The sequence below is a fragment of the Haemaphysalis longicornis genome, unplaced genomic scaffold, assembly GCF_048455015.1.
Source record: "Haemaphysalis longicornis isolate Haplotype H1 unplaced genomic scaffold, Haemaphysalis longicornis Haplotype H1 scaffold_1, whole genome shotgun sequence".
Classification (NCBI taxonomy): Eukaryota; Metazoa; Arthropoda; class Arachnida; order Ixodida; family Ixodidae; genus Haemaphysalis; species Haemaphysalis longicornis.
In genome coordinates, this window is record NW_027526203.1 from 477,479,249 (window position 1) to 477,489,749 (window position 10,501).

Here is a 10,501-nt window from a genome sequence, read left to right on the forward strand (position 1 = left end):
GGGTTGCTCTCATCAAGCCTATGCCTCGCCCACAAACGCCCGGAATCTGTGTTACGTCTTTACATCGGGTTTTGTGGTTGATCTTCCTCGAACAGGTGTTGTCTAGAAGCGCACTCTGTGCCTGCGCAAAACTTCTGCAATGTGTGACCAGAGCATAAGAAGTTTTAGTACTTTGCTTATTTCGTAGCTTATATACCTTACCGCATGTTCAGCGGGTTTTATCATAAAATAGATTTCCTGTAAGTAGTACTTAATTTCAATTTTCAATTTTATTTAGGTCACAGCCAAAGGAGACGCATTCCTCTGATACGACAGCGGTGTGGGTGACAGCGAACGACTTCTAATTTTTTCCACTCAGCAAAACTTGAAGTGCTTAGCTGAAGCAACTTCATGGTTTGCTGACGGAACCTTTAAAGTCACCCCCGATCAATTGTACCTGCTGTACACTCTGCATGCGGCCATCAACGGCATTGTGGTGCCCTTGACCTACGGCCTACTCCCCAGCAAGTCTGAGGCAACCTACAAACGGTAATTACTGAATTCCACTTCCGGAGAGGTCTCTCGTTCGATCTGTCTGATGTTAAGTGATTATATTGTTTTTATTTGGCTAGGTTTTTCGATATCCTGTTGGCCTGCATGGGTGCAAACCACGTAGAAGTGGTCCACACGGACTTTGAGATTGCGGCTATCAACGTGATTGGTGCGACTGTTCCTGGAGCAAGGATCCAAGGATGCTTTTTTCATTTATCTCAAGCAGTATACCGGAAGGTTTGCTCCTCCGGCCATCAAGGTCGCTACAACACGGACGAAGAGTTTGCAGTCAAGGTACACATTGTTATACTTTTTGCTTCAGTAACCTTATCGGGCAATAATCCAGGAGTTTATTGTACCACTGTCCACTTCCAGATGAGAAAGCTGGCGGCTCTCGCATTCTTGCGGATAGCTGATATCCCTGATGCCTTCGAGGACTTGCTACAAGTTTTCCCTACAGAGGCTGCGTCGGTAGCCGACTACTTCGAGGATGTTTATATTGGCAGGCCGCAGAAACGGCATGTCTACGGCCATGTTTCCACCCACCATGTGGTCGGTGAGGGACTCGACATTGACAGACCTGCCGCGGACAAACAATCATGTGGAGGCTTGGCACCGTGGACTACATGTGAATTCTAGTCGTCATCCAAGGCCTCCTCAATTACTACTGCAACATACGCTGTTAACACCTTTGGTTAGACTATCGGTGTATTTGTTAGCTTCTTGGGGCTATTTCCCATTTTGTTAAGCAAACATTAGGCACGAATTATATGTTCCTTAATTATATGTTCCTTAATTATATGTTCCTTAATTATGTTCCAATGTGGGCTGCTGCTCACCGAACATCTGGACCTTCCTGGCCTGCTTCAAGAGAAAGCAAGCCCTCACTGAGATGAAGCTCGCTCAAGCAGAGAGTGGCACAACATCATCGATGGTATCAAAGAAGCACGCCGACTGCAACCAGCAACTTCAAGCTGTGATCAGCCATTACAGCAACACTAATTCGTTGGCAATATTAAGGGCAGCCGCCATGAACATTGCGTTTTGAGTTGTAAAATGTGTGTAAAAATTGTTGTAAAAGTTGTCAAATGTAAACTAATAAATATTTTTTATGTGTTCACATGGGCTATTTCGTGTCACTTATTAGTGGTTTAATACAAGTGGTGCCACTAATTATTTGATGGACCTTTTTCCAGTAGCCATCTGCGCATGCGCGGGGCGCCAGTCCGCAATTCTTGGCAGTAGCTCTCGGGCAAAACAAACAAAAGGGCGCTCCCTCAGCTAGCTGCTTGGGGAGCGGATATGCCTCCTATAGGGCTGCACGTATTTATATCCTCCTTTCGGACAGTTCGAGTGAGTTCTTATGTGCCCACAAAAAAGGCTTTCCAAGAAAAGGGGCAAAAATGACCACGCTGTGAGCACTTTGCTACCAGTGAGGGAGCAACGAAAATGAAAAAAAGTGAAGAAAAAGGAGTGCTACGGCCACTGCAAATTAGTCACGCAAGCGTGCGTCTGCTACCGTGCCATTCATGCGAAAGGCAAGGGGGACGGGTGGGAGTGGTATGGACTGCAGGACCAGGATAATTCGTGCACGGGTTCCCCGAAAGCCAAACATTTTTTGGGGCGTGCCTTACTGCCAGTTTAAGATCACCGTGGTGACCGGTAAGAGTACCGGTACTGCGAAAAGGTGTGCAAAGTTAGTAATGCCTCATCACCAATTACGTCTAAAAAAAGCCACGAATTTTGTTTTGCGTTCCTGTGACGAACTTTCCTAAGTGAAAAACTATGACGAATGATCCTATGTGACCAAACGGCCTATTACGAACCGGCCTATGACGAATGATCCTATGTGACCAAACGGCCTATTACGAACTGGCCTATGACGAATGATCCTATGTGACCAAACGGCCTATTACGAACCGGCCTATGACGAAACGCCATGTGACGAACGGGCCTACACCCGACTAGCACCGTCCAGCGGCAGCCCGGACAGACGTTGCGGGCACCGTGCGTTTCCTACGGTCATGGGCAAACGAAAGGCGAACAGGAGAGCAGGCAAAGTTCAATAACACTGTTCGAGGAGGCCAATGGCGCGCTCTGGGCACTTTTAGAAGCCGAAATTCTCATCTGTGATACATAAAATTTGACTTGCACGGAATGAATCACGCTGTTTGTGTGTTCTGCATAAAAATTTTGTGTTGGCGTTTCATTTCTCCACCACTGTACTCTTGAAAATACAAACTTCAGCCAAAATAAGGGTTCTCATGTTGTTTTAGAGCACCAACGCACCCAGGGCTCGTAATGAATGAGGTTATGCACGCATAATAAATGTGATTATGCCCACATTTTTCCTAGTGGAAAGTGAAGTCTCCTCGTACAAGGTGCGTCAAGCTCTGCCTGCTAATTATCCAGTATAAAAGAAAACCCGCAGCGCTTCTTAACGTGATTTCGCTGCGTTTGCCAACACCATATCCCGGACGTCATTTGTATGGCATCTCGTACATGCATAGCGAGGGTCTCTGTTCTGGCAATCTTGGTGCCATAGGTAGCTTAAGAGGGTTCAACGCTGGTAGACCACTATTGACATGCCGTAGACACTCGAGTCACGGCCCGGGGGTAAAAAAGGTCCCCTTCACCCCGAGTAGTCCGAGTGGCGCTGGCTACCACCCCAAAGCGCAGACAACAAATTCCTTAACATAAATATCCGAAAAAGTGGAGGGGAAAAAAAGCCCCGCCGGTAGCGCAGTGGTCATCGCACCAGACACGTATTCTGGAGGTCGTTGGTTCAGATCCCACCCGGCGGGCATTTCTTCTCCACTCTCTTTTTTTCTTAAAAAATTCTTTATCTGTTTCAATGACCTACCGCACCCTCCCCTTTGCTTTGCTCGGCATTCTTGGCTGCCAATCCTTATATATATATATATATATATATAATATATATATATATATATATTGTAAGCGCTTACTTGTGCACCTGTGAACTGCCCCACACCGTGCCCGTCCACCGTCTACCGGTGTGGTCAACCGCTCCCCTGTCCATAACCATTACAATCATCATTTCTGCATAATCATCATCCCAAGTCGCGTGTGTGTGGAATCGCGATCTCGCAAGTAAAGGACGGAACCGTTCGCTCTGCTGCCTCCCTGAGAGAAGCGTCCTGTCTCCTTACAAGTGGTGGAGGTTGCACTTGATCCCGAGCTCTACTTAGTCCGGCTGCACCCCTGGAGCTCCGTTACGGCCGCCTTTTGTCGGCGCGAACCCCTCCGATGAAGCGAGAAAGTGCGCCGAATGTACCAGCTTCTGCCTCCTCGCCATTCCTGGTGAGCTGCCCCCAGCGCGACCGCCCCGTCTTTCCGTGGCCTTCGGGGCGAAGATGTCGAGGACTGGCTGGAACAGTACAACAGGGTCAGTCAGTTTAACAGGTGGGACGATGGTTTCAAGCTTCCAAATGTCGGATTCCACCTGTTTCAAGTAGCCGAAACATGGTATTTAAATAACAAGGAAAGGCTGACTGATTGGGCTACCTTCACCGATGAGATTCGCAAGATTTTCGTCGTTTCTTCCGCTCGCTCGGATGCAGCAAAGAAGAAACTTGAAACTCGCATGCAGAATCCCAATGAGACATACGCGTCGTATATCGAGGATGTCCTCGCTCTTTGCCGTCGGGCTAGCCCGGATATGTCGGAAGCAGACAAAGTCAAGCATGTCCTTAAGGGAATCGCTGAGTTTGCCTTCACTGCCGTAGCACTGCAAAATCCATCCAGCGTCAATGACATAAAGGCCGCCTGTCAGCGCTTTGACCACCTTCACGCGATTCGCTTACAACCGACTACGGGACTCACTCGTCTTCCGCCAGAGCCAGAGTTGCGAGCTTTAATACGCAGCATCAACCTCGAGGAGCTCCAGCAGCAAAGCTCCCTAAGCTCCTGCGCTCACGGTGACCGCTGCTACCAGCCAGCAACTGACTTGCGAGAAGTTATCACAGAAGAGCTGGCGTCAATGACTGGCAGTCCCCGCAACGGTCACTTAGTTGCTCCCATCGGCGCTTCTTATGCGGACGCGCTGCAACCACCACTGGTTGCGCCAGTTGAACTTTCGTCGCCGCCGCCCATGCTAGGCCAGTTAGCAGCCGTCTCGCCGCGACGTCCCGTTCAGAGTGTCTATCCGACCTGGCGGCCACGTCTTGACGTTCGTTCCAAGGAACGCCCGGTCTGCTTCTACTCCGGCATAAGAGGCCACATCGCGTGCTTCTGCCGACGCCGCCTACAAGATGAACGGCGCGGTTACGCACCTTACGAACGTGATGTGCGCTTTAACTACGCGCCTCGAGGACCTGCCCACTCTCCTGAACAGCGTTCTCTGTCTCCTCAGGACTCACTCGACCATTCGCGCAGTGGCCGTGCCTGGAGGCGTCGTTCACCCTCGCCTTACCGTCGTTTCGTGCCACCCATTTGCCCCGCCTCTAGTGACCCTGACCTTCAACCGGAAAACTAGGCGCTGCAGTTTGTGGAGGGGAAACTGCATCGTTTGGACTGATTGAAACTCCTCCAGAGCGCCCTTCAAATGTGTTATCTGTGGAAGTGGAAGGTATTTGCGTGAAAGCTTTAGTTGACACCGGAGCCAGCCTTTCTGTTATGGACTCTAATCTTTGTTCTCGTCTACGAAAAGGGAAGACCCCTTACGCTGGCCCTTCGTTATTTAATGCAAACGGACATATTATGCAGCCTGTCGCAAGTTGTACTGCACGAGTGTTAATCGGGAAAGATCGTCATCATATCCAATTTGCGGTCCTGTCACAGTGCTCTCATGAACTAATTTTGGGTTGGGACGTTCTCTCCTCAGCTTCCGCCGTCATATCCTGTCGCCAACCAGCCATTCAAATCAGCGATACCAAGTTTACATCTGCTGCGACCTTACGACGTCAGGTTTTGATTCTGCATGCTGACCACGTCCTGCCACCTGGTAGCGAAGAAGTCCTGACGGTTTCATCGGGAAACATTTTTGACGGCGACGTCATAGCTTCTCCAGCGAGCCGCTTGATTCCCCGCGGAATCGCCATGTCTACCTGCCTCCTTCGCTTTTCGCGTGGACTTGCAGCTCTGGCAGCGCTCAACACCACCGGTGAGCCAATATTGCTACGCAAGGGCACGGCCGTTGCTTCTGTTGTCGACCGCGAGCCACTTTCTATCGTGTCTAACACCATTACTCCTTCGCGCATGCGGGATTCAGTACCCTCGGCTGTTCCGCCTAGCATCGCTACCACTGTTAGCCCAGACAGACGGAACAATTGCTGGCCGTTCTGAAAAAGCCCAGCGCATCATTCCACGTTTCTTCCAACACACTGAAACGTACGTCCGTCGCCACGCATCGAATTGAAACAGACGGCTCAGCCATTGTACGCCGTCTGTACAGAGTATCTTCGCACGAACGCGAAATTATACAAGAAAAAGTTTCTGACATGCTTAAGCGCGATGTCATACGCCCCTCATCAAGTTCATGGTCGTCGCCGGTTGTGCTTGTGCAGAAGAAGGATGGTTCCGTTCGGTTTTGCGTTGACTACCGTGCGCTAAATAAGATAACACGAAAGGATGTTTATCCGATGCCTCGCCACGATGACGCGTTGGACAGTCTCCAAGGGGCAGAATACTTCTCTAGTCTCGACTTACGCTCCGGATATTGGCAGATCCCGATGCACGAAGATGACAAGGAAAAAACTGCCTTCGCTACTCCAGACGGCCTCTACGAATTCAACGTGATGCCCTTTGGTCTGTGTAATGCCCCTGCGACATTTGAGCGAATGATAGACACTGTGCTCCGCGGGCTCAAATGAAAAAGCTGTCTTTGCTATCTGGACGACATCGTTGTTTTTCGACTACGTTTGATCAACATCTGCAACGTCTCGATGAAGTACTTAGATGCCTCTCCAATGCAGGACTGCAGCTGAATACAAAAAAGTGTACTTTTGCCAGCAAGTCCATAAAAGTATTGGGACACGTCGTCAGTAAAAACGGAATCCAGCCCGACCCAGAGAAAATTTCCGAAGTTCTAAAATTTCCCCGACCATTGCAGCAGAAAGATCTCCGCAGCTTCCTCGGGCTAGCATCCTATTTTCGCCGCTTCATACAAAATTTTGCGACCATTGCTTCTCCCCTGCACCACCTCCTGCGTTCTAGTATCGCTTTTGTTTGGAATGAGGAATGCGAACTGGCTTTCCAGTCCCTTAAAGACGCCCTAACATCGAGTCCAGTGCTTGGCCATTTTGATGATGCTGCCCCAACCATTCTGCACACGGACGCCAGTGGCCAAGGCATCGGCGCGGTCTTGCTACAACTTGACTCTCACCAGAGGGAGCGAGTAGTCGCCTATGCCAGCCGGTCCCTCACCTCAGCAGAGCAGAACTACACCATAACGGAGCAGGAATGCCTCGCTGTTGTGTGGGCCATTCAAAAGTTCCGCCCCTACTTATACGGCCGGCACTTCACAGTCGTCACGGACCACCATGCCTTATGCTGGTTGTCCACGCTCAAGAACCTTTCCGGACGCCTGGGTCGTTTGATTCTCCGTCTCCAGCAATATGATTTTACCGTTGCTTACAAGTCGGGAAAGAAACACAGACGCGGACGCTCTTTCACGCTGCCCGTTGCCTCAATCGTCCGCATCAGCCTCCCTAGCACACCAAGCTGCTCTCCCGGTCACACCCATCCTCCCTGCAATGTTTCATATTCCAGACAACCTGCCGGCGATCCAGCGAAGCGACACTTATTGTCGTACCATAATGGACAGGATGGACGGCTCCAGCCCACCTCGTAACAGCCGTCTACGTCGCCAGCTAAAGAATTTCCGGCTTGTAGATGGAATTCTTCATCGTTGCAGCCATCATCCTGACGGTAGCAGTTGGGTCCCAGTGGTACCTCAGCCACTACGGAGAGCCATCTTAGAGGCGTTTCACGATGAAGCTACAGCAGGACATCTTGGTTATGCAAAAACCTACGACCGCATTCGCAGTCGCTACTTCTAGCCTGGACGCTCCACAGACGTGGCCAAGTAAGTCTCTTCTTGCGCCAAATGCCAACACCGGAAACGCAGTACGTCTCCCGCACCAGGTACAACCGCTTCCTTGCCCGTCGGTACCTTTCGAATCAGTGGGCATTGACCTCTACGGACCGCTTCCATGCACACCTGCCGGCTACCGCTAGATTGTGACTGCGGTTGATAAATTAACCCGGTACCCTGAGACGTCACCCCTGAGATCCGGATGCGCCCAAGAAATCGCAGATTTCGTCCTGCAGAGCATCATGTTGCGGCACGGTGCACCTCGCGTGCTTTTGAGCGACCAAGGCAAGGCATTTTTATTCCAAGTTCTTGCGGAAGTGCTTCGAGCTACCACTATCGTTCATAAAACGACTAGCAGCTACCACCCACAGACTAACGGCCTCACTGAACGATTTCATAGAACTCTATCCGACATGCTCTCAATGTACATTAGGCCGGACCATCCAACTGGGACCACGTTCTGCCTTTCGTAACATTCGCGTATAATTCGGCTGTTCAGCGCACCACCGGCTACTCACATTTCTTCCTCATTTTCGGCTGTTCCCCTTGCTTTGTTATGGACAATGCTTTCCTCTCTGCTCCGGTGCCTCCTGCAACGCCATTTTCCGACCACTTCATCTCTCGGATCACTCACTCCCGTCAGCTAGCCCGCATAAACACTGAAGCCGCGCAGCAACAACGGAAAACACGGTATGATGCCACTCACCGCGACGTTCATTTCCGCACGGGAGATCGAGTGTTACTCTGGACGCCAATTCGCTCACCTGGCTTGTGCGACAAGTTTTTGCACCGGTATATTGGCCCCTACGTCGTCACTGAGCAAACTTCTCCGGTGAACTATCGAGTGTCGCCGACAACTGTTTCCACGGACCGCCGCAGACGCGGAAGTGAAATTGTGCACATTTCTCGCATGAAGCGTTTCATCGACCGTGCACCTTAAATACACGCGGCCAGGCGACCGCTTCAAACTATGGGGGGGAGAAATGTGAGCCCTTACTTGTGCACCTGTCAACTGCCCCACACCGTGCCCGTCCACCGTCTACCGGTGTGGTCAACCCCTCACCTGTTCATAACCATTACAATCATCATTTGTGCATAATCATCATCTCAAGTAGCGTGTGTGTGGAATCCCGATCTGGCAAGTAAAGGACGGAACCGTTCGCTCTGCTGCCTCCCTGAGAGAAGCGTCCTGTCTCCTTACAATATATATATATATATATATATATATATATATATATATATATATATATATATATATATATATATATATATATAGCGATTCAGAATAAGAAATGAGGGGCTCGTTGAAAATAACAGAGAAATAAGATTTGGCAGTCGAGAAAACCTCGGAAAGTAAGGGGGAGGATGTTGTAGGTCATTGAAACAGATAAAAATTTGGAAAGAAAGAAAGTGGGGAAAAATGCCCGCCAGGTGGGATCCGAACCCACGACCTCTAGAATACCAGTCTGGTGCGATAACCACTACGCTAACGTCGGGGCGATTTTCCCCTCCACTTTCTGGGGTATTTATGTTTAGGTATTTTTGTTTCCTGTGCTTGGGGGTGGCAGCCAGCGCCACTCGGACTTTTTTCTCCACTTTCTTTCTCTCTTTCGAAATTCTTTATCTGTTTCAATGACCTACCACATCCTCCCTTTTGCCTTCCGAGATTTTCTTGACTGCCAAATCTTATTTCTGTGTTATTTTCATCGAGCCCCTCATTTTCTATTCTGATTCGCTACATGCATAGCGAGGGCCTCTGTTCTGGCAGTCTTGGTGCCATAGGAAGCTTAAGAGGTTTCAACGCTGGTCGACCACTCTCGATATGTCGTAGACATTCGAGTCACGGCCTGGGGGTTAAAAAGAAGGTCCCCTTCACCCCGACTAGTCCGAGTGGCGCTGGCTACCACCCCCAAGCACAGGAAACAAAAATACCTAAACATAAATACCCCAGAAAGTGGAGGGGAAAATTGCCCCGCCGGTAGCGTAGTGCTTTTCGCACCAGACTGGTATTCTGGTGGTCGTGGGTTCGGATACCACCTGGCGGGCATTTTTTCTCCACTTTCGTTCTTTGTTTCCAAATTCTTTAACTGTTTCAATGACCTACCCCACCTCCCCTTTGCTTTCCGAGGTTTTCTTGACTGCCAAATCTTATTTCTATATATATATATATATATATATATATATATATATATATATATATATATATATATATATATATATATATATATATATATATATATATATATATATATATATATATATATATATAAATAATATATATATATATATATATATATATATATATATATATATATATATATATATATATATATATATAAATAAATATAAATATATATATATATATATATATATATATATATATATATATATATATATATATATATATATATATATATATATATATATATATATATATATAGTCTGGAAACATAAAAATAAAAGTTTACTGATGTTTCAGGAAGAGGACTTCCTTTCTTCAGAACGGAAGGAAGAGAGGAAGCCCTCTTCCCGAAACGTCAGGAAACTTTTATTTTTATTTTTAATGCCTTTCTCTTGTGTCCCTGTCTCTACTTACCTTATGCATATATATATATATATATATATATGATAGAGAAGTCACATTGAAAAACATAATATTTATTCTAACGTTTCCACGGGGGGTCGGTCTTTTTCAAAGATACAAATAGTGCAGATCAGTTGGGTTTAAATACATTTCAGTTGTGGGTGGGGCAAAAGGATGTATCAGCAGAAAACGCAGGCTCTACGCGACACAAAAGCATACGAAGCCGCAGAACGCAAGGGGTGGGGGAAAAAAAGGGGGGGGCGCTGGAGTAGTACCAGGGAACAGAGGGGAAATGGGGCCTAATCAAGGCAGGCGAGGCTATAGGATAAGAG

The 10,501-nt window shown here is 48.2% G+C and overlaps 1 pseudogene; it reads left to right on the plus strand.

The window, feature by feature from the left end:
- Positions 1-636: 636 nt before the first annotated feature.
- Positions 637-1,579, plus strand: LOC144144780 (uncharacterized; annotated as a pseudogene).
- Positions 1,580-10,501: the final 8,922 nt, after the last annotated feature.